This window comes from Oncorhynchus nerka, unplaced genomic scaffold (assembly GCF_034236695.1).
Source record: "Oncorhynchus nerka isolate Pitt River unplaced genomic scaffold, Oner_Uvic_2.0 unplaced_scaffold_899, whole genome shotgun sequence".
NCBI classification, from domain to species: Eukaryota; Metazoa; Chordata; class Actinopteri; order Salmoniformes; family Salmonidae; genus Oncorhynchus; species Oncorhynchus nerka.
This window is the reverse complement of record NW_027040399.1, coordinates 256,905-280,448: the sequence shown is the minus strand read 5'-3', so window position 1 is coordinate 280,448 and position 23,544 is coordinate 256,905. Positions and strand designations below refer to the sequence as shown.

At 47.6% G+C, this 23,544-nt stretch overlaps 1 long non-coding RNA gene across 1 annotated transcript; it reads right to left on the bottom strand.

Annotated features, from left to right (window-relative positions):
- Positions 1-862: 862 nt before the first annotated feature.
- LOC135570756 (uncharacterized) lies at positions 863-1,901 on the bottom strand. The gene is made up of 3 exons (XR_010463597.1): positions 1,841-1,901; positions 1,332-1,609; positions 863-902 (listed from the first exon to the last, which is right to left on the bottom strand). It is a non-coding gene; the product is annotated as an uncharacterized LOC135570756 (long non-coding RNA).
- Positions 1,902-23,544: the final 21,643 nt, after the last annotated feature.

Genomic DNA, 23,544 nt, shown 5'->3' with positions numbered 1-23,544 from the left:
GCAGGACATCTGGAACAAGAGGAGAGAAAAAGAAAACGTAGCTCCTCAACTACTTTCCTCATTTAGATGTGACAATAACATGACATGTGACAGTGGTAGTGAGTAGAGACGTTCACTGAGATAACACTCAAATACAAAAGCATTCTGGGATATTTAAGTTGTATTTGATAATGTCCACCTACATTTGGCCATATAGTGTATCTTGTTATTACCTGAGCAGATCACTGTGAGTCCAGGACGGAGATCATACATTCCCCAACACTCCCTCAGTGAAGACTCAGACCCAGGACAGGAAACTCCAAACCCTCTAGTGGTGTCTCCACGTAGTGCTGAAACAGTGGAGCCACAACCCAGCTGTCTACACACTACTGCAGCTACATCCTCCTGCTCCCAGTCCTCAGCTCCCACAGTCCTCCACTCTCCCTGGTAGTACCACTCCACTCCACCAGCACAGCGACTGCCTCCTCCCACCAGCCTCACATCATCAGGCTCTGAGAAAAGAAAAGAGAGAGACAGTAATCTTACTATTTTCTCACTAACACCTATGTGTCTCTCTTCTTCTTCCTCCCAGGTGAGAAACAATGTTGATTGAGTGACAAACTGTTTCTTACAGGCAGGTGAGTCCAGCATTACCAGGTAGGCAGGTGTTATTTCTCTGTCTGAGGTGTCACAGTCCAGGAGAAAGGACTCTTTGCCTTTACACTGAGCTACTATCCAGTCTGACCCCACCTCCTCCATAGAGCCCCCCTGTAGAGCTGCAGGAGCCCCTGACCAAGCTCCCTACAGACTACCTCTGCATCCTGCCGGTCAAAGTCACCTTCACACACTGAGGCCCAAGGACTGATTGGACTTCACCTCCACTCCAGAGCAGAGACCAGCTCCATCCACAAGCCGCACAGACTCTGGAGAAAAAGAGTTGGTTGAACATTCAATCAGTTTTGTTGATGACACTGTCGAGGACTAAACACAAATATGTTGGATAAAGATTGTAGTTTGCTATGTTTGATACTGTAAGAGAGGTAGAAATGGGTTCTTAGTCACTCAGGATCGGGTTGGGAATAATGCAGGCAGGAGACAGGAATAAGTTCACTTCACTTTATAGAAAATAAACAGCTGGACATCCATCAGGCAGCTTCACTTCAGTACCATCTGAACTACAATGATCTGCCCATGAACATCTCCCATAAACCAATATGACAAACACAAATATAATGTTTAAATACATCTGACATCTCTCCCTCTATTTAAATGAAATAAAAACACATAAAACATGATACATGGTAATATTGTATAATGTATAAATAAATCTCTCAATATGACCAGTCTCTTACCTGAACAGGTCACATGACGATAATATCCACCATCACAGATACCAGTTCTTACTCTTCTTCTGCCACACTGTCTAATAGAAGACTCATCTCCACTACACCCCTCCCCCTTACAGATTCAGATACAGGATTCCCACAGTCCACCTCTCTACACACAACCTTAACCTCTCTCATCATGCTCCACCACCCATAACATTTACTTAACCACTCTCCTCTGTAGAAGACTTCCACTGTCCCAGAACAGGAAGTGGTCCCATTCACCAGTCTGACTGAGAGTTCAGCTGTAAACAGCAGAGAGGAAAACACAGTGGTGAGGACAGATGATGACAGTGATTCTGTTATTCTAACAGCAGTGATGCTTTGTGGTTGACAAGTATTAGTAGTTCCATAAAACACTACTTGTTATTGGGTTATAGAATGGTTTGTATGGACACATGCATTTCTCCATGTGGGATAATAAAGTTGACTAATATTGAACTGCTATAATCACTGTAGATTTATACTCTACCTACCTAGTGGACTGACGCTTTGAGCCTGGAGATCTGAGGAGAAAGAGAGAGACAGAGGACAAAGAGAGAGAAAGAGAGAGAGACACAAAGGAGAAAGGGAGGAGTCAGAGAAGAAGAGACAGAGGAGAAAGAGAGACAGAGGAGAAAGGGAGGAGTCAGAGGAAAGAGAGACAGAGGAGAAAGAGAAACAAAGGAGAAAGGGAGGAGTCAGAGGAAGAGAGACAGAGGTTAAATGAACATCAACATGACCTTTCATGATGTGATGAGGAAGACAGGCTTATCGTTGGTATGGTGCAACAACACCCATGTGTACATACACTATATATACAAAAGTATGTGGACACCCCTTCAAATTAGTGGACTCTATTTCAGCCACACCCTTCCTGACAGATGTATAAAAATCAAGCACTCAGCCATGCAATCTCCATAGACAAACATTGTCAGTAGAATTGAGTTAATAAACTCCCCCTCTCCTTCCCTCTCCCCTCTCCTCTTCGCCCCTCTCTCTACTCTTCTCCTCTTCTCCCCTCTCCTCCCACCTCCTCTTCTCCCCTCTCTCCTCCTCTTCAATCCCTCTCTTCTCCTCTTCTCCCTCTCCTCCCACCTCTACTCTTCTCCCCCTCTCTTCTCCTCTCCTCCCCTCTCCACTCCTCGCACCTCTCCTCCTCTCTCCTCCGCTTCAACCTCTCTCTCCTCCTCTTCTCTCTCCTCCTTCTCTACTCCTCTTCAACCCCTCTCTTCTCCCCCTTCTCCCCCTCTCTTCTCCCCTTCTCCCCTCCTCTCCTCCCCTCTCCTCTCCTCGCCCCTCTCTCTACTCTCCTCTACTCTTCTCCCTTCTCTTCTCCCTCCTCTTCTCCTCTCCTCTCCTCCCCTCTCCTCCCCCTCTCCTCTACTCCTCTCCCTTCCTTCACCCACCCCCTTTCTCCTCTCCTCTTCATCTTCCCTCCTCTCTCTTCTCCCCCTCCTCTTCATCTTATCCCCCTCCTCTTCATCTTCTCCCCCTCTCCTCTTCTCCCCCTTCTCCCCCTCTCCTTCATCTTCTCCCCCCCTCCTCTTCTCCCCCTTCTCCCCTCTCTCTTCTCCTCAGCTCCCCCTCTCCTCTTTTCCCCCTCTACTCTTTTCCCCTCTTAACCCCCTCTCTTCTACTCTTCTCCCCCCTCTATCTCCATATTCTCTCCCTCTCTCCTCCTCTCTTCCCCCTCTTCTCTCCTCCTCTCTTCTCCTCTTCTCCCCAATTCTACCCCTCCCCTCTCCTCTTCTCCACTCTCTTCTCTTCTCCCCCTCTCCTCTTCTTCCCCTCCCCTCCCACCTCTGATCTTCTCCTCCTCTCCCTCTCTTCTCCTCTTCTCCCTCTCTTCTCCTTTTCACCCCTCTCCTCCTCTCCCCTTTCCTCTTCTCCTCTCCTCTCTCCTCCTCTCTCTCTCCTCCCCTCTCCTCTCTTCTCCTCTTCTCCCCTCCTCTCCCCTTCTCCTCTTCTCTTCTCCACCTCTCTTCTCCTCTTCTCCACCTCTCTTCTTCTCCCCCTCTTTTCCCCTCTCCTCTTCTTCCCCTCCTCTCCTCCCCCCTCTCTTCTCTCCCTCTCTTCTCCTCAAATCCCCCTCTCCTCTTCTCCACCTCTCTTCTCCTCTTCCCCCCCCACCTCTGATCTTCTCCCTCCCTCCCTTCTCCCCCGTTCTTCTCCTCCCTCCCTTCTCCCACTTCTTCCCTCCCCTCCCACCTCTTACTTTTCTCTTCTCCTCTCTTCCCCTCTTCTCCCCCTCTCTTCCCCCCCTCTCTTCTACTCTTCTCCCCCTCTCTCTCCATCTCTCTCCCTCTCTTCTCCTCTCTTCCCCCTCCTCTCTTCTCCTCTTCTCCCCAATTCTACCTCTTCTCACTCTCTTCTCCCCCTCTCCTCTTCTCCACCTCTCTTCTCCTCTTTCCCCCTCTCTTCTCCTTCTCTCACCTCTCTTCTCCCTTTTCTCCCCCTCTTCTCCTTTTCTCCCCCTCTCCTCTTCTCCCTCTCTTCTCCCTTCTCTCCCTTCTCCTTTTCTCCCTCTCCTCTTCTCCCCCTTTCCTCTTCTCCCCTCCCCTCTCCTTTTCTCCTCCTCTCCTCTCTCCTCCCAATCACCTTATCTCCCCCTCTCTTCTCCTCCCCTCTCCTCTCCTCTTCTCCCACCTATTTTCTCCTCCCCCTCTCCTCTTCTCACCTTATCCCTCTCTCCTCCTCTCCTCCCCTCTCTTCTCCTCTTCTCCACTATCCTCTTCTCCCCTCCTCTCCTCATCTCCCTCTCTCGTCTTCTCCCATCCCCTCCTCTCGTCTTCTCCCCTCCCCTCTTCTCCAGCCTCTTCTCCTCCCTCTCTTCTCCTCTTCTGACCCTCTCTTCTCCTCTTCTCCCTCTCTTCTCCTCCCTCCCTCTCCCTTTCCTATTCTCCTCTCTTCGTCTCCCAGTCTCTATTCTCCTCTTCACCCCCCCTTTTCTCCCCCTCATCTATCCCTCTCCTCTCCTCTTCTCCCCCTCTCCTCTGCTGACCCTCTATTCTCCTCTACTCATGTACCAGTCTCTCTTCTCCTACCCCTCCCCTATTCTCCCCCTCTCCTCTCCTTTTCTCCCAGTCTCTCTTCTCCTCTTCTCCCCCTCTCTTCTCCTCTTCTTCCCCTGCCCTATTCTCCCCCTCTCTTCTCCCCCTCTACTCTTCCCCCTTCTACTCTTCTCCCCCTTTCCTCTTCTCTCCCCCTTCTCTCTTCTCCTCTTCTCCCTCTCTTCCCCTCTTCTCCCAATCTCTCTTCTCCCCTCTCTTCTCCTCTTCTCCCCCTTCTCCCTTTCTCCTCTCCCTCCCCCTTCTCCCTTTCTCTCTCCTCTTCTTCCCCCCCTCCTCTCTCTCTCTCCTCTTGTCCTCTTCTCCTATTCTGCCTATCATCTACTCTTCTCCCCCTCACTTCTCCTTCTCCTCTCCTTTCCTCTGTTCTCTCTTCTCCCCTCTCTTCTCCTCTTCTCCCCTTCTCCTCTCCTCCTCTTCTCCCCTTCTCCCTCTCCATTTCAGTCTCCCCTCCAACATCTGCCTGGTATTCAGATAACACACAACATTGCAGCACCAAATTTGTTTTCTTCAACCTCAGACTTAAATATCAGTGTTCCAGAACCTCCACCAGGGGAACTGTAGAATCTTCAAACAGTCCACCACCTTCTCCCAAACTGCCTTCTCTACAAACCAATAAAGACTCTGGTCTCACCTCAACATGGATCTAGTCCAATCAGACGTGTCTCACCTCAACATGGATCTAGTCAATCCCCCTTTCCTCTCACCTCAACATGGATCTAGTCCAATCAGGCGTGTCTCACCTCAACATGGATCTAGTCAATCAGGCGTGTCTCACCTCAACATGGATCTAGTCCAATCAGACGTGTCTCACCTCAACATGGATCTAGTCCAATCACGTGTCTCACCTCAACATGGATCTAGTCAATCAGAAGTGTCTCACCTCAACATGGATCTAGTCCAATCAGACGTCTCTCACCTCAACATGGATCTTTCAATCAGATGTATCCACACACTCTTTGATCTAATCTCCCCGTGATTTTTTAATGACACAGAATAAACACTAAAAGCACATTACATTTAAATAAACACAGGAAGCGGCGCAGGTCCTAATCCAGGCACTCTGTCATCTCCCGTCTGGATTCCAACTCGCTGTTGGCTGGGCTCCCTGCCTGTGCCATTAACCCCTACAACTCATCCAGAACGCCGCAGCCCGTCTGGTGTTCAACCTTCCCAAGTTCTCTCCGTCACCCCGCTCCTCCGCTCCCTCCACTGGCTTCCAGTTGAAGCTCGCATCCGCTACAAGACCATGGTGCTTGCCTGCGGAGCTGTGAGGGGAACGGCACCTCAGTACCTCCAGGCTCTGATCAGGCCCTACACCCAAACAAGGGCACTGCGTTCATCCACCTCTGGCCTGCTCCGCCTCCCTACCACTGAGAAGTACAGTTCCACTCAGCCCAGTCAAAACTGCGCTGCTCTGGCCCCAATGGTGGAACAAACTCCCTCACGACGCCAGGACAGCGGAGTCAATCACCACCTTCCGGAGACACCTGAAACCCCACCTCTTTAAGGAATACCTAGGATAGGATAAGTAATCCCTCTCACCCCCTCCCTTAAAAGATTTAGATGCACTAGTGTTCCACTGGATGTCATAAGGTGAATGCACCAATTTGTAAGTCGCTCTGGATAAGAGCGTCTGCTAAATGACTTAAATGTAATGTAAATGTAAATAGCTGTAATAACTCAGCTCTGTACACTATTCTGATTAGATGCTATTTAATGCTGAGTTTGGACACAGGTTTCTATAGGAACACTAAGACACCTGGACCACATATTGAGATGTGCCTTTAGTTAAGTAAATCAGTTGTTACATAAGGTGACAGTTGTAGGTGTCACGACTTCCGCCGAAGTCGGTCCCTGTCCTTGTTCTGGCGGTGAAGAAGGATGGCGGTCTGCGCCCTGCATTGACTATCAAGGTATCAACCAAATCACTGTGAGGTACAGCTACCTGCTGCCTCTCATATCCAATAGAGTCAATGCACAGGGCTTCTTCACAAAATTGGATCTCAGGAGCGCTTACAACCTGGTGCGTATCCTGGAGGGGGACGAGTGGAAGACGTCATTTAGTACCACCTCAGGGCACTATGAGTACCTTGTCATGCCGTACGGGTTGATGTCTTCCAGGCCTTTGTAGACGAGATTTTCCGGGACCTGCAGGGGCAGGGTGTAGTGGTGTATATATATCGACCACATTCTGATATACTCCGCTACACGCGCCAAGTGTGTGTCCCTGGTGCACAAGGTACTTGGTCGACTGTTGGAGCCTGACCTGTACGTCAAGCCTTAGAAATCCCTGTTCTTCTAACAGTCCATCTCCTTCCTAGGGTACCGCATTTCCACTTCAGGGGAGGAGATGGAGAGTGACCGCATTTCCACTTCAGGGGTGGAGATGGAGAGTGACTGCATTTCCACTTCAGGGGTGGAGATGGAGAGTGACTGCATTTCCACTTCAGGGGTGGAGATGGAGAGTGACTGCATTTCCACTTCAGGGGTGGAGATGGAGAGTGACTGCATTTCCACTTCAGGGGTGGAGATGGAGAGTGACTGCATTTCCACTTCAGGGGTGGAGATGGAGAGTGACTGCATTTCCACTTCAGGGGTGGAGATGGAGTGACTGCATTTCCACTTCAGGGGTGGAGATGGAGAGTGACTGCATTTCAGCTGTGTAATTGGCCGACTCCCACCACGGTAAAGGAGGTGCAGCGGTTTCTATGGTTTGCCAACTACTACCGGAGGTTTATCCAGGGCTTTGGTCAGGTAGCCAACTACTACCGGGAGGTTTATCCAGGGCTTTGGTCAGGTAGCCAACTACTACCGGAGGTTTATCCAGGGGGGGCTTTGGTCAGGTAGCCAGCTACCAGAGGTTTATCCAGGGCTTTGGTCAGGTAGCCCCCTGCTGGAGGTTCATCCAGGGCTTTGGTCAGGTAGCCAACTACTACCGGAGGTTTATCCAGGGCTATGATCAGGTAGCCAACTACTACTGGAGGTTTATCCAGGGCTTTGGTCAGGTAGCCAACTTCTACCGGAGGTTTATCCAGGGCTTTGGTCAGGTAGTCAACTACTACCGGAGGTTTATCAGGGCTTTGTTCAGGTAGCAACTCCCATTACCTCATTGCTGAAGGGGGACTGGTTCGACTGGAGTGGACGGGCTGATGCGGACAGGCATTTTTGGTCACCAGAGGGCTCTGTTTACCTCGGCTCCCCTGCTGGCTCATCCGGATCTGGGATAGAGCCGTGCTCCCTCAGCGCTCGGGTATGCCACTAATGCTCCTCGCCCCTGTGCTTTCTTTTCGGGATCGGGAGCTGTTGGCTGTTGTCAAGGCTCTGAAGGCGTGGAGACATTGGCTTGAGAGGGCTAAACCCTTCTCTCATCTGGACTGAACACCGCAATCTGGAGAGACATCCAGGCAAGGTGGAGACTGAACCCTCGCCAGGCAAGGTGGAGAGGTGGGAGACCCTCGCCAGGCAAGGTGGAGACTGAACCCTCGCCAGGCAAGGTGGAGACTGAACCCTCGCCAGACAAGGTGGAGACTGAACCCTCGCCAGGCAAGGTGGTGGTTCCCAGAACGCTAAGGCAGACGCACTGTCCTGCAGACCAGGTTCCCAGAACGCTAAGGCAGACGCACTGTCCTACAGACCAGGTTCCCAGAACGCTAAGGCAGACACACTGTCTTACAGACCAGGTTCCCCAGAATGCAGACAAACTGTCCTACAGACCAGGTTCCCAGAACGCTAAGGCAGACGCACTGTCCTACAGACCAGGTTCCCAGAACACTAAGGCAGACACACTGTCCTACAGACCAGGTTCCCAGAACGCTAAGGCAGACGCACTGTCCTACAGACCAGGTTCCCAGAAGGCTAAGGCAGACACACTGTCCTACAGACCAGGTTCCCAGAACGCTAAGGCAGACGCACTGTCCTACAGACCAGGTTCCCAGAAGGCTAAGGCAGACACACTGTCCTACAGACCAGGTTCTGTTGGATCCTGTATTTACATTACAGCCATTACCATATATATGATTGAATATTATCTGCTGTTGCCTTGTGTGGATGTATGTATGTTTTATGCAACCTAGCTGATTTGAAACATTGTTAAAAGTATCAGGGCCATGGGACTTTCTCATGATGGAAAAATACAGAGTAGCATGAAGACGAACTGTTCAAATGAGTTGGGAGGAGGGCACATTCAGAGCGTGGGGTTGCGAGAACAAGCGGTCTTTTGTTAGATAACAGGAGCCAGGTGCGAGATAACGGTATGGAGCATGAGACCCATCTTTCAGTTTTGCAGCCATTTTAGTGTTGTGCGGCTGCTGTTGCATTTGCTCACTCACTACTAGAGTTATATCTAAGGCCATTGACCCAGCAAGCCCTTCCCAGATGTTTCCCTTTTAGGGGAAACGGAACCCGAATATGAGGAGGAGGATCCCGTTGCTTTTACTGCTTTTGAGCTTCTCCATTCTATGTCGTGCCTCTTCTGAATTGGGAAGAGGGGCATGTGGACCATTCCGCCTGACTTGCCTAGTTTATGTCACATCTCTTAGGAGATGTGAAGAGAGGAATCACAAAACTTTTCCTTCTGGGAAAAGTTTTCTTTTGTGTCTGGATCTAGTTAGGTTGTGTCACGTCTCTGGGGAGATGTGAAGAGAGGGATTTGTAGGAAGTGCTATTTCTTATGCAAATGACCAGCCTACTGCTATTACATTGCTATAACTGAGACAACGTATTTTCACAGTAAGACATGTTAGGTCCCATACAGGATAGCTCCCACACCCACACACACAGCACACACACATTACACACACTAACTGCCGAGGACACACAGATAAGACATACACCCACACATTGGGAGGAAGAGACAGCCTTGACTTGCAGAAACCAGCGCACACACAAAATCTCCTTCCCTAGCCGAACATTTTGTGACTGAGAACAGAGACGCGAGACCCGGAGGAACGATTTGACGGTTCAACAGGACCAATCCAAGAAGACAACACCTCAACTGTGGCCAATCAAAAGCCAGGGACTTTCAGACTCAACCCACTTTTTTGTACTGTACATAACATGCTTACAATCTGTTATCGATGCTCTTTTCTGATGGTTCTTTTGTGAGGCCAAATGAATGAGCCCGTATACGTTGTACCAGATATCTTTACTCTGAATAAACTGTCGCTTGTCATATAATTGACCACCTTGTCCGAATCGATCCTTGACCGACTCGCCCTATCTACATATCCCATCATCAACAGTTCCCAGAACGCTAAGACAGACGCACTGTCCTACAGACCAGGTTCCCAGAACGCTAAGGCAGACGCACTGTCCTACAGACCAGGTTCCCAGAACGCTAAGGCAGACCACTGTCCCTACAGACCAGGTTCCCAGAACGCTAAGTCAGACGCACTGTCCTACAGACCAGGTTCCCAGAATGCTAAGGCAGACGCACTGTCCTACAGACCAGGTTCCCAGAATGCTAAGGCAGACGCACTGTCCTACAGACCAGGTTCCCAGAACGCTAAGGCAGACACACTGTCCCGGATGTATGACACAGAGGAGCGGTCCATAGATCACACTCCCGAACTTCCGGCCTCTTGCCTGGTGGCACCGGTAGTGTGGGGAGCTGGACGCAGACATCGAGCGGGCGTTACGTACAGAGCCCACTCCCTCCACCTGCCCAGAGGGACGTTACAGCCCTTACCCATTCCACAAAGACCTTGGTCGCACCTTTCTGTGGACTTCCTCAAGGATCTTCCTCCTCACGATCCTGGTCGTTGTGGATCAGTTCTCTAAGTCCTGCGGTCTCCTTCCTTTTTCCAGTCTCCCTACGGCCCTACAGACTGAGGAGACCCTGTTTATACATGTCTTATGGGCACTATGGGGTGCCTGAGGATACAGTGTCTGATCGAGGTCCCCAGTTCACATCAAGGGTCTGGAGGCGTTCATGGAACGTCTGGGGCCTCGGTCAGCCATACCTCTGGTTTTCACCGGTCTGGCTCTCGACCCGAAACCTGCCCCTCCGCCTGCCCTGACGGAAGCTGGGCCCGCGGATTGTGGGGCCATTCAAAGTCCTGAGGAGAGTGAAAGAGGTTTGCTACAGGTTACATCTTCCCCCCGATTACCGTATTAACCCCTCGTTCCATGTGTCTCTCCTCAGGCCGGTGGTGGCTGGGCCCGGTGTATGCTTTTCGAGCCATACTGGACTCGAGGCTCGGGCGAAAGTCCTTCAGCACCTCATGGAGTGGGAGGTACGGTCCGAGGAGAGATGCTGGGTCCGGTGGAGGACGTTTTGGACCCTTCGTTGCTGCGGGAGTTCCACCATCTCCATCCGGATTGCCCTGCGTGTCAAGGGGGGTACTGTTACAACTTCCACAGAAGTCGGTCCCGCTCCTTGTTCGGGCAGCGGCGTCACCGGCCTTCTAGCCATCGCCACCGGCCTTCCCCTCGCCAGGCCTTCTAGCCATCGCCACCAGCCTTCTAGCCATCGTCACCGGCCTTCTAGCCATCGCCACCGGCCTTCTAGCCATCGCCACCAGCCTTCTAGCCATCGCCACCGGCCTTCTAGCCATCGCCACCGGCCTTCTAGCCATCGTCACCGGCCTTCTAGCCATCGCTGATCCATTTTTCATTTTCCATTTGTTTTGTCTTTGTTTTACACGCCTGGTTCCAATTCCAAATGACATGTTCATTATTTAACCATCTGTTTTCCCCATGGTTTTTGTGCGGGATTGTTTTATGTATGTTTGGTCTGTTACTGTGGGCTCGGTATTTACGACACGTTATTGGAATATTTGAGTAACGTTACATGTGTTACTCATCTCTACTGTCCTGACTCCTCTGCACCAGCTACACCCAGAACATTACAGTAGGACTGTTAACAAAGTAGCTGAATTGTCAAAGACTGAGGTAACCCAAAGAAAAGTAATCCAGAACTTTCTCTGGTAAAGAATTACAAATCTACCACTTTCATATAAACCCCTCGATACACAGCAGAACATCTACACTGAATCCTTCCACCAAACATCCTGATCTGTTTTAATGAACACTTTTTACGACACTAAAATAACCTTCAACTACAGTATATGAAGGGATGATTGTCATTGTTACATTATATAGGCTACAGGAAGTTATATTCTTCCATTGTAAATAACAGGTTCTCCCTCCATCTATAATCATCAGATCTGCTTGCAGATGAACAGAATGTCTTGGAAAGACAGACCTTTAGACCTCATAGTTCTGTCCAATATATTGTGGATTTTTTTTCATATTTATTCTTTCCTTACAAGTTGGGATTTAAATTGATGGACACGCCATGATGTCTCAGTGAAAAATGTATTACGGAGTATCTACCATTTCCATTACTATTTATCTAGCATACACACTCACACTCTTTCAAACATTATTATTTGGGAAAGTTATCAGGGGTAGTAACTAGCATAACTTATTTGACTATTTCTTTCACACACACCTCATTGGCTAGGTTAGCTAGCTAACTAGCCACATTTAGCACAAGCTTACGACTAAACTGACCTGGTGATCCTACTATCATGGACACTTGTCTCCAAGCAGCATGTTTGTGTTTATGTCCCTGTAGCTGTCAGCAGTTGACACGGGTTTGAGGAAACTGAGAAAATGATTCTCTCCTCCATGTGTCCAACCGCATGCGACCACCTGCAAAAGGTACCTGCATCAGTATAGTTGGCTAGCTGTGTAAAAGGGACCTGCATCAGTATAGTTACCTAGCTGTGTAAAAGGTACCTGCATCAGTATAGTTGCCTAGCTGTGTAAAAGGTACCTGCATCAGTATAGTTGCCTAGCTGTGTAAAAGGTACCTGCATCAGTATAGTTGCCTAGCTGTGTAAAAGGTACCTGCATCAGTATAGTTGCCTAGCTGTGTAAAAGGTACCTGCATCAGTATAGTTGCCTAGCTGTGTAAAAGGTACCTGCATCAGTATAGTTGCCTAGCTGTGTAAAAGGTACCTGCATCAGTATAGTTGCCTAGCTGTGTAAAGGTACCTGCATCAGTATAGTTGCCTAGCTGTGTAAAAGGTACCTGCATCAGTATAGTTGCCTAGCTGTGCAAAAGGTACCTGCCAGTATAGTTGCCTAGCTGTGCAAAAGGTACCTGCATCAGTATAGTTGCCTAGCTGTGTAAAGGTACCTGCATCAGTATAGTTGCCTAGCTGTGTAAAAGGTACCTGCATCAGTATAGTTGCCTAGCTGTGTAAAAGGTACCTGCATCAGTATAGTTGCCTAGCTGTGTAAAAGGTACCTGCATCAGTATAGTTGCCTAGCTGTGTAAAAGGTACCTGCATCAGTATAGTTGCCTAGCTGTGTAAAAGGTACCTGCATAGGTATAGTTGCCTAGCTGTGTAAAAGGTACCTGCATCAGTATAGTTGCCTAGCTGTGTAAAAGGTACCTGCATCAGTATAGTTGCCTAGCTGTGTAAAAGGTACCTGCATCAGTATAGTTGCCTAGCTGTGTAAAAGGTACCTGCATCAGTATAGTTGCCTAGCTGTGCAAAAGGTACCTGCATCAGTATAGTTACTTAGCTGTGTAAAAGGTACCTGCATCAGTATAGTTGCCTAGCTGTGTAAAAGGTACCTGCATCAGTATAGTTGCCTAGCTGTGTAAAAGGTACCTGCATCAGTATAGTTGCCTAGCTGTGTAAAAGGTACCTGCATCAGTATAGTTGCCTAGCTGTGTAAAAGGACCTGCATCAGTATAGTTGCCTAGCTGTGTAAAAGGGACCTGCATCAGTATAGTTACCTAGCTGTGTAAAAGGTACCTGCATCAGTATAGTTGTCTAGCTGTGTAAAGGTACCTGCATCAGTATAGTTACCTAGCTGTGTAAAGGTACCTGCATCAGTATAGTTGCCTATGCAAAGGTACCTGCATCAGTATAGTTGCCTAGCTGTAAAGGTACCTGCATCAGTATAGTTGCCTATCTGTGTAAAGGTACCTGCATCAGTATAGTTGCCTAGCTGTGTAAAGGTACCTGCATCAGTATAGTTGCCTAGCTGTGTAAAGGAACCTGCATCAGTATAGTTGCCTAGCTGTGTAAAAGGTACCTGCATCAGTATAGTTGCCTAGCTGTGTAAAAGGTACCTGCATCAGTATAGTTGCCTAGCTGTGTAAAAGGTACCTGCATCAGTATAGTTGCCTAGCTGTGTAAAAGTACCTGCATCAGTATAGTTGCCTAGCTGTGTAAAAGGTACCTGCATCAGTATAGTTGCCTAGCTGTGTAAAAGGAACCTGCATCAGTATAGTTGCCTAGCTGTGTAAAAGGTACCTGCATCAGTATAGTTGCCTAGCTGTGTAAAAGGTACCTGCATCAGTATAGTTGCCTAGCTGTGTAAAAGGTACCTGCATCAGTATAGTTGCCTAGCTGTGTAAAAGGTACCTGCATCAGTATAGTTGCCTAGCTGTGTAAAAGGAACCTGCATCAGTATAGTTGCCTAGCTGTGCAAAAAAGGTACCTGCATCAGTATAGTTGTCTAGCTGTGCAAAAGGTACCTGCATCAGTATAGTTGCCTAGCTGTAAAAAAGGTACCTGCATCAGTATAGTTGCCTAGCTGTGCAAAAGGTACCTGCATCAGTATCAGCTGTGCAAAAGGTACCTGCATCAGTATAGTTGTCTAGCTGTGCAAAAGGTACCTGCATCAGTATAGTTGCCTAGCTGTGCAAAAAAGGTACCTGCATCAGTATAGTTGCCTAGCTGTGTAAAAGGTACCTGCATCAGTATAGTTGCCTAGCTGTGCAAAAGGTACCTGCATCAGTATAGTTGTCTAGCTGTGCAAAAGGTACCTGCATCAGTATAGTTGCCTAGCTGTGTAAAAGGTACCTGCATCAGTATAGTTGCCTAGCTGTGTAAAAGGTACCTGCATCAGTATAGTTGTCTAGCTGTGTAAAAGGTACCTGCATCAGTATAGTTGCCTAGCTGTGTAAAGGTACCTGCATCAGTATAGTTGTCTAGCTGTGTAAAAGGTACCTGCATCAGTATAGTTGCCTAGCTGTGTAAAAGGTACGTGCATCAGTATAGTTGCCTAGCTGTGTAAAAGGTACCTGCATCAGTATAGTTGCCTAGCTGTGTAAAAGGTACCTGCATCAGTATAGTTGCCTAGCTGTGTAAAAGGTACCTGCATCAGTATAGTTGTCTAGCTGTGTAAAAGGTACCTGCATCAGTATAGTTGCCTAGCTGTGTAAAGGTACCTGCATCAGTATAGTTGCCTAGCTGGGTAAAGGTACCTGCATCAGTATAGTTGCCTAGCTGTGTAAAAGGTACCTGCATCAGTATAGTTGCCTAGCTGTGTAAAAGGTACCTGCATCAGTATAGTTGCCTAGCTGTGCAAAAGGTACCTGCATCAGTATAGTTGCCTAGCTGTAAAAGGTACCTGCATCAGTATAGTTGTCTAGCTGTGCAAAAGGTACCTGCATCAGTATAGTTGCCTAGCTGTGCAAAAGGTACCTGCATCAGTATAGTTGCCTAGCTGTGTAAAAGGTACCTGCATCAGTATAGTTGCCTAGCTGTGCAAAAGGTACCTGCATCAGTATAGTTGTCTAGCTGTGCAAAAGGTACCTGCATCAGTATAGTTGCCTAGCTGTGTAAAAGGTACCTGCATCAGTATAGTTGCCTAGCTGTGTAAAAGGTACCTGCATCAGTATAGTTGTCTAGCTGTGTAAAAGGTACCTGCATCAGTATAGTTGCCTAGCTGTGTAAAAGGTACCTGCATCAGTATAGTTGTCTAGCTGTGTAAAAGGTACCTGCATCAGTATAGTTGCCTAGCTGTGTAAAAGGTACCTGCATCAGTATAGTTGCCTAGCTGTGTAAAGGTACCTGCATCAGTATAGTTGCCTAGCTGTGTAAAAGGTACCTGCATCAGTATAGTTGCCTAGCTGTGTAAAAGGTACCTGCATCAGTATAGTTGTCTAGCTGTGTAAAAGGTACCTGCATCAGTATAGTTGCCTAGCTGTGTAAAAGGTACCTGCATCAGTATAGTTGCCTAGCTGGGTAAAAGGTACCTGCATCAGTATAGTTGCCTAGCTGTGTAAAGTACCTGCATCAGTATAGTTGCCTAGCTGTGTAAAAGGTACCTGCATCAGTATAGTTGCCTTGCTGTGTAAAATGTACCTGCATCAGTATAGTTGCCTAGCTGTGTAAAAGGGACCTGCATCAGTATAGTTGTCTAGCTGTGTAAAAGGTACCTGCATCAGTATAGTTGTCTAGCTGTGTAAAAATGTACCTGCAAAAGTTGGCTGTGTAAAAGGTACCTGCATCAGTATAGTTGTCTAGCTGTGTAAAAGGTACCTGCATCAGTATAGTTGCCTAGCTGTGTAAAAGGTACCTGCATCAGTATAGTTGCCTAGCCAAAAGGTACCTGCATCAGTATAGTTACTTAGCTGTGTAAAAGGTACCTGCATCAGTATAGTTGCCTAGCTGTGTAAAAGTTGCATCAGTATAGTTGCCTAGCTGTGTAAAAGGTACCTGCATCAGTATAGTTGCCTAGCTGTGTAAAAGGTACCTGCATCAGTATAGTTGCCTAGCTGTGTAAAGGTACCTGGTATAGTGCCTAGCTGTGTAAAGGGACCTGCATCAGTATAGTTACCTAGCTGTGTAAAGGTACCTGCATCAGTATAGTTGTCTAGCTGTGTAAAAGGTACCTGCATCAGTATAGTTACCTAGCTGTGTAAAAGGTACCTGCATCAGTATAGTTGCCTAGCTGTGCAAAAGGTACCTGCATCAGTATAGTTGCCTAGCTGGGTAAAAGGTACCTGCATCAGTATAGTTGCCTATCTGTGTAAAAGGTACCTGCATCAGTATAGTTGCCTAGCTGTGTAAAAGGTACCTGCATCAGTATAGTTGCCTAGCTGTGTAAAAGGAACCTGCATCAGTATAGTTGCCTAGCTGTGTAAAAGGTACCTGCATCAGTATAGTTGCCTAGCTGTGTAAAAGGTACCTGCATCAGTATAGTTGCCTAGCTGTGTAAAGGTACCTGCATCAGTATAGTTGCCTAGCTGTGTAAAAGGTACCTGCATCAGTATAGTTGCCTAGCTGTGTAAAAGGTACCTGCATCAGTATAGTTGCCTAGCTGTGTAAAAGGTACCTGCATCAGTATAGTTGCCTAGCTGTGTAAAAGGTACCTGCATCAGTATAGTTGCCTAGCTGTGTAAAAGGTACCTGCATCAATATAGTTGCCTAGCTGTGTAAAATCATCAGTATAGTTGCCTAGCTGTGTAAAAGGTACCTGCATCAGTATAGTTGCCTAGCTGTGTAAAAGGAACCTGCATCAGTATAGTTGCCTAGCTGTGCAAAAGGTACCTGCATCAGTATAGTTGTCTAGCTGTGCAAAAGGTACCTGCATCAGTATAGTTGCCTAGCTGTGCAAAAGGTACCTGCATCAGTATAGTTGCCTAGCTGTGCAAAAGGTACCTGCATCAGTATAGTTGCCTAGCTGTGCAAAAGGTACCTGCATCAGTATAGTTGTCTAGCTGTGCAAAAGGTACCTGCATCAGTATAGTTGCCTAGCTGTGCAAAAGGTACCTGCATCAGTATAGTTGCCTAGCTGTGTAAAAGGTACCTGCATCAGTATAGTTGCTAGCTGTGCAAAAGGTACCTGCTAGTTGTCTAGCTGTGCAAAAAGGTACCTGCATCAGTATAGTTGCCTAGCTGTGTAAAAGGTACCTGCATCAGTATAGTTGCCTAGCTGTGTAAAAGGTACCTGCATCAGTATAGTTGTCTAGCTGTGTAAAGGTACCTGCATCAGTATAGTTGCCTAGCTGTGTAAAAGGTACCTGCATCAGTATAGTTGTCTAGCTGTGTAAAAGGTACCTGCATCAGTATAGTTGCCTAGCTGTGTAAAAGGTACGTGCATCAGTATAGTTGCCTAGCTGTGTAAAAGGTACCTGCATCAGTATAGTTGCCTAGCTGTGTAAAAAGGTACCTGCATCAGTATAGTTGCCTAGCTGTGTAAAGGTACCTGCATCAGTATAGTTGTCTAGCTGTGTAAAAGGTACCTGCATCAGTATAGTTGCCTAGCTGTGTAAAAGGTACCTGCATCAGTATAGTTGCCTAGCTGGGTAAAAGGTACCTGCATCAGTATAGTTGCCTAGCTGTGTAAAAGGTACCTGCATCAGTATAGTTGCCTAGCTGTGTAAAAGGTACCTGCATCAGTATAGTTGCCTAGCTGTGCAAAAGGTACCTGCATCAGTATAGTTGCCTAGCTGTGCAAAGGTACCTGCATCAGTATAGTTGTCTAGCTGTGCAAAGGTACCTGCATCAGTATAGTTGCCTAGCTGTGCAAAAGGTACCTGCATCAGTATAGTTGCCTAGCTGTGTAAAAGGTACCTGCATCAGTATAGTTGCCTAGCTGTGCAAAGGTACCTGCATCAGTATAGTTGTCTAGCTGTGCAAAAGGTACCTGCATCAGTATAGTTGCCTAGCTGTGTAAAAGGTACCTGCATCAGTATAGTTGCCTAGCTGTGTAGAAAAAGGTACCTGCATCAGTATAGTTGTCTAGCTGTGTGTACCTGCATCAGTATAGTTGCCTAGCCACCTGCATCAGTATAGTTGTCTAGCTGTGTAAAAGGTACCTGCATCAATAGTTGCCTAGCTGTGTAAAAGGTACGTGCATCAGTATAGTTGCCTAGCTGTGTAAAAGACCTGCATCAGCATAGTTGCCTAGCTGTGTAAAAGGTACCTGCATCAGTATAGTTGCCTAGCTGTGTAAAAAAAGACCTGCATTATAGTTGTCTAGCTGTGTAAAAGGTACCTGCATCAGATAGTTGCCTAGCTGTGTAAAAGGTACCTGCATCAATAAGCTGGGTTACCTGCATCAGTATAGTTGCCTAGCTGTGTAAAAGGTACCTGCATCAGTATAGTTGCCTAGCTGTGTAAAAGGTATGTATAGTTGCCTTGCTGTGTAAAATGTACCTGCATCAGTATAGTTGCCTAGCTGTGTAAAAGGACCTGCATCAGTATAGTTGTCTAGCTGTGTAAAAGGTACCTGCATCAGTATAGTTGTCTAGCTGTGTAAAATGTACCTGCATCAGTATAGTTGTCTAGTGCTAAAAGGTACCTGCATCAGTATATCAGCTGTGTAAAAGGTAGTCAGTATAGTTGTCTAGCTGTGTAAAAGGTACCTGCATCAGTATATAGCTGTGTAAAAGGTACCTGCATCAGTATAGTTGTCTAGCTGTGTAAAATGTTATGCAGCTGTGATGCAATAATAATAAAATACAGATAAACCTAGGGTATGGCTAAATGGGGTGTGTCGAAATACAGCTAAACCTAGGGTATGGCTAAATGGGGTGTGTGGAAATACAGATAAACCTAGGGTATGGCTAAATGGGGTGTGTAGAAATACAGATAAACCTAGGGTATGGCTAAATGGGGTGTGTAGAAATACAGATAAACCTAGGGTATGGCTAAATGGGGTGTGTAGAAATACAGATAAACCTAGGGTATGGCTAAATGGGGTGTGTAGAAATACAGATAAACCAGGGTATGGCTAAATGGGGTGTTCAATCCCTCCACCAGTTGAAGCTAATTTACTATAAACTCGAAAGTAGTATTTGGAGAACAGCAAAAACTAACAGAAATGCCCCCAGACATTCACTATTTAACTGTACTAGAATGCTTAAAAGGTCGCAAAATGTTTTATATCGGTTATCGGTATGGTTTCTTTTTGAAAGGAAAATATTGATATCGGTATCGGCCATAAATGTACTATCGGTGCTTCCCTAATAATAAGGTTGGTAACAAGATGGAACATCGTTGAGGAAATCTGTTGTAGCTCAAATCGACTACAACATCCACAATGCAATGCTCTCTGTGTGGGCTGGCTGGCTAGCTAAATGTATCTACACACAATAATACCAAAGACAATATCAGCATGTGAAGTAGCTAACTAACTGTTAAATCTTAAAAACAAACTGCACTATCAATTTAGGAGTCTCCAATCTCACCATGTTCAACCTGCAGATCGATGTGTCTCCCAGAGTGGAGTTTAAAACCGGCAGATATACAACGTTGACGATGTTACGTCATTGGCCCACGCGGTGCATTCTGGGCGACGTGAGATGAGATAATTAACTTGCTGTCTGTAGGATCGTATAACTTTGGAATCGTGACAGAACGTACTTTTGATGAAACAGGCAGAGTTTCGACATAAAGTACACTGACTTTGAGAAGGGATTACGTGATGATTGGTTTAGCAACCGCGTGACGCAACATGACAACGTGAACATGATTGGTCGACAGTCTGCTGGGTGGGGTGTACACGCACGCAGATCTTTAGAAATAGAAGGATCATTTGTACATTGAAAAACGTTGCCGCCCCCTGCTATAATCTATATGAATAATATGGAAATAATTACAGTCACGCAGGTCTTTAGAAATTGTAGGATCAATTGTAAAGTGTCACTAATGAAAAACGTTGTTGACCCCCTGCTATAATGTATATGAAGTCACCCTTGTGGAGCGGTTCGTATAGTGGACTATGACAGTGTCATTGTCTCATGTTCTTCCCACCTACATTGTTGCTCTGCATTCAGAGATGTTCCTAATGATGTCTGCCCTCAGATCATGTTGTATTTGCCTGTCTGCATTATTCTCCAGGGAAAGGAAACATTCTGTGAACACTGAAACATTGCATCAACAAGGTGTCTCTGATAATATTGAAACATTGTATAAATGAACGATGCGGCTCGGAGAAACTGAAACATTTAGTATCAATGACAACTCTGATAATATTCATATTGCAACATAGTAGTCAACACGGAGGCAGCACGGGCCAGCTGGTCTGTCTGATATTATTGTGTTGAATACGCAGCATCTGGGTGCTCATTACATACTAAAAACAGCCCTACATCCACACTATAACTAAATCATTTAGTTGACCTTTTAATGACCTTATGCCAACAATATTGATCTGTTCATCTTTTAATTCAGGAAGATGGACAAGCAACACTGATGGAGTGAGAGGTGAAATCATTATACCAGAGGTAGGTAGACTACAGGTAGGGATTAGGATGCAGACAGAGGTAGGTAGACTACAGGTAGGGATTAGGATGCAGACAGAGCAACACTGATGGTAGACTACAGGTAGAAATGCATTATATGCAGAGGTAGGTAGACTACAGGTAGGGATTAGGATGCAGACAGAGATGCAGACAGAGGTAGGTAGACTACAGGTAGGGATTAGGATGCAGACAGAGGTAGGTAGAAATGCATTATACCAGGTAGGGACTACAGGTAGGGATTAGGATGCAGACAGAGGTAGGTAGACTACAGGTAGGGATTAGGATGCAGACAGAGCAACACTGATGGAGTGAGAGGTGGAAATGCATTATACCAGAGGTAGGTAGACTACAGGTAGGGATTAGGATGCAGACAGAGGTAGGTAGACTACAGGTAGGGATTAGGATGCAGACAGAGGTAGGTAGACTAGGTAGGGATTAGGATGCAGACAGAGCAACACTGATGGAGTGAGAGGTAGAAATGCATTATACCAGAGGTAGGTAGACTACAGGTAGGGATTAGGATGCAGACAGAGCAACACTGATGGAGTGAGAGGTAGAAAGCATTATACCAGATGTAGGTAGACTACAGGTAGGGATTAGGATGCAGACAGAGGTAGGTAGACTACAGGTAGGGATTAGGATGCAGACAGAGCCCTGATGGACGAGGTAGAAATGCTTCCAGAGGTTATTTTCCCCTCCCCTCCTCTCTCTCTCTCCCCACTCCCCTCCTCAAACCCTGATACCTCCCCTACTAGGAAATGTTCTCCTCTGTCCCCTTCAATTTAAATGTCCCTCTGTCCACTCACCCTCTCTCTCCACTACTTCTCCTCTGTCCCCTCCCCTCCTCTCTCTCTCCACTACTCTCTCCTCTGTCCCCTCCCCTCCTCTCTCTCTCCACTACTCTCTCCTCTGTCCCCTCCCCTCCTCTCTCTCCTCTCTCTCCTCTGTCCCCTCCCCCCCTCTCTCTCCACTACTCTCTCCTCTGTCCCCTCCCCTCCTCTCTCTCTCCACTACTCTCTCCTCTGTCCCCTCCTCCTCTCTCTCTCCACCCTCCCCTTCCTCTCTCTCCTCTGTCCCCTGTCCCCCCTCCTCTCTCTCTCACTACTCTCTCCTCTGTCCCCTCCTCCTCTCTCTCTCCACTACTCTCCTCTGTTCCCTCCCTCCTCTCTCTCTCACTACTCTCTCTGTCCCCTCCTCCTCTCTCCACTCTCTCTCTGTCCCCTCCCTCCTCTCTCTCCACTATCTCTCCTCTGCCCCTCCCCTCCTCTCTCTCTCCACTACTCTCTCCTCTGCCCCCTCCCCTCCTCTCTCTCTCCACTACTCTCTCCTCTGTCCCCTCCCCTCCTCACTCTCAAAACTACTCTCTCCTCTGTCCCTCCCCTCCTCTCTCTCTCCACTACTCTCTCCCTCTGTCCCCTCCTGGGGGTCTCTCTCTCTGTCCCTCTGCCCTCCCCTCCTCTCTCTCTCCACTACTCTCTCCTCTGTCCCCTCCCCTCCTCTCTCTCTCCACTACTCTCTCCTCTGTCCTCCCCCCTCTCTCTCTCCACACATCTCTCCTCTGTCCCCTACCTCTCTACTACTGTCTCCTTCTGTCCTAACTCTCTCTCCACTACTCTCTCCTCTGTCCCCTCCCTCTCTCTCTCTCCACTACTCTCTCATCTGTCCCCTCCTCCTCTCTCTCTCCACTACTCTCTCCTCTGTCCCTCCCCCTCTCTCTCTCCACTACTCTCTCCTCTGTCCCCTCCTCTCTCTCTCCAAACTCTCTCCTCTGTCCCCCCCCTCCTCTCTCTCTCTCCTACTCTCTCCTCTGCCCTCCCCTCCTCTCTCTCTCCACTACTCTCCTCTATCCCTCCCCTCCCTCTCTCTCTCTCCACTACTCTCTCCTCTGTCCCCTCCCCTCCTCTCTCTCCACTACTCTCTCCTCTGTCCCCTCCCCTCCTCTCTCTCCACACTCTCTCCTCTGTCCCCTCCTCCTCCTCTCTCTCCACTACTCTCTCCTCTGTCCCCTCCCCTCTCTCTCTCCACTACTCTCTCCTCTGTCCCCTCCCCTCCTCTCTCTCTCCACTACTCTCTCCTCTGTCCCTCCCCTCCTCTCTCTCTCCACTACTCTCTCCTCTGTCCCTCCTCCTCTCTCTCTCTCCACTACTCTCTCCTCTGTCCCCTCCCCTCTCTCTCTCTCCACTACTCTCTCCTCTGTCCCCTCCTCTCTCTCTCCACTACTCTCTCCTCTGTCCCCTCTCCTCCTCTCTCTCTCCACTACTCCTCCTTTCTCTCTCTCGTTCTCTCTCTCTTCCTGACATATAGCATCAGGCCTGTTGAGTTTGACTCAGGTCACATCTATGACGTGACAAACCTTTAAGCAGATAAGATCAGTTAAACCCACATAACAACAGGAAACACTGACATTAGAAAAACTCCACAGGAAACTGCTGGCAGAGCAGCAAAGTTACACATAGTGTGTCCTATAATATCACCTCTTACTTTCTACTGCTTCAGTTCACCTCTTATAAGGGTTTATTGGACAACTTGAATAAGGTCTGGATGTCTTATATTGAAAACAGTACAACAAAAGGAGTCTGTATTGAAAAGATGCCCACTTCCTGTTTTCAATAGCTGCTGGGTTGTTCAGTCCTGTCCTGGGGGTCTGCTGTCCTGTGGGTTGTCACTCTGGCCTTGACCTAACACACCTGAAACCAATAATGAATGTTTCACTAAGACCCTAAAGCTGAGTGGGATGTGTTGGGTTGGGGCTCTGCAGGGCAGTGGACACATAGGGACAGAACAGGGAGACCCAGATATACTGTGTGGATGTTAAAGAGCTCTACAGGACTACTAGGTCATATGAGATGAATTGTGCTGTTTCTGTGTTAATGTATGTGTAGGAGTTTCCAAACCTTTCCCTTGGGATGAAAACAAACAAAAGGTAGGAATGAAATTGTGTTGGAGAGAGTTGACTTATGTACTAGACTGGTGGGGGTCAGGGAGAAAGTTGAGTTATATACTAGACTGGTGGGGGTCAGGGAGAGAGTTGAGTTATGTACTAGACTGGTGGGGGTCAGGGAGAGAGTTGAGTTATATACTAGACTGGTGGGGGTCAGGGAGAGAGTTGAGTTATGTACTA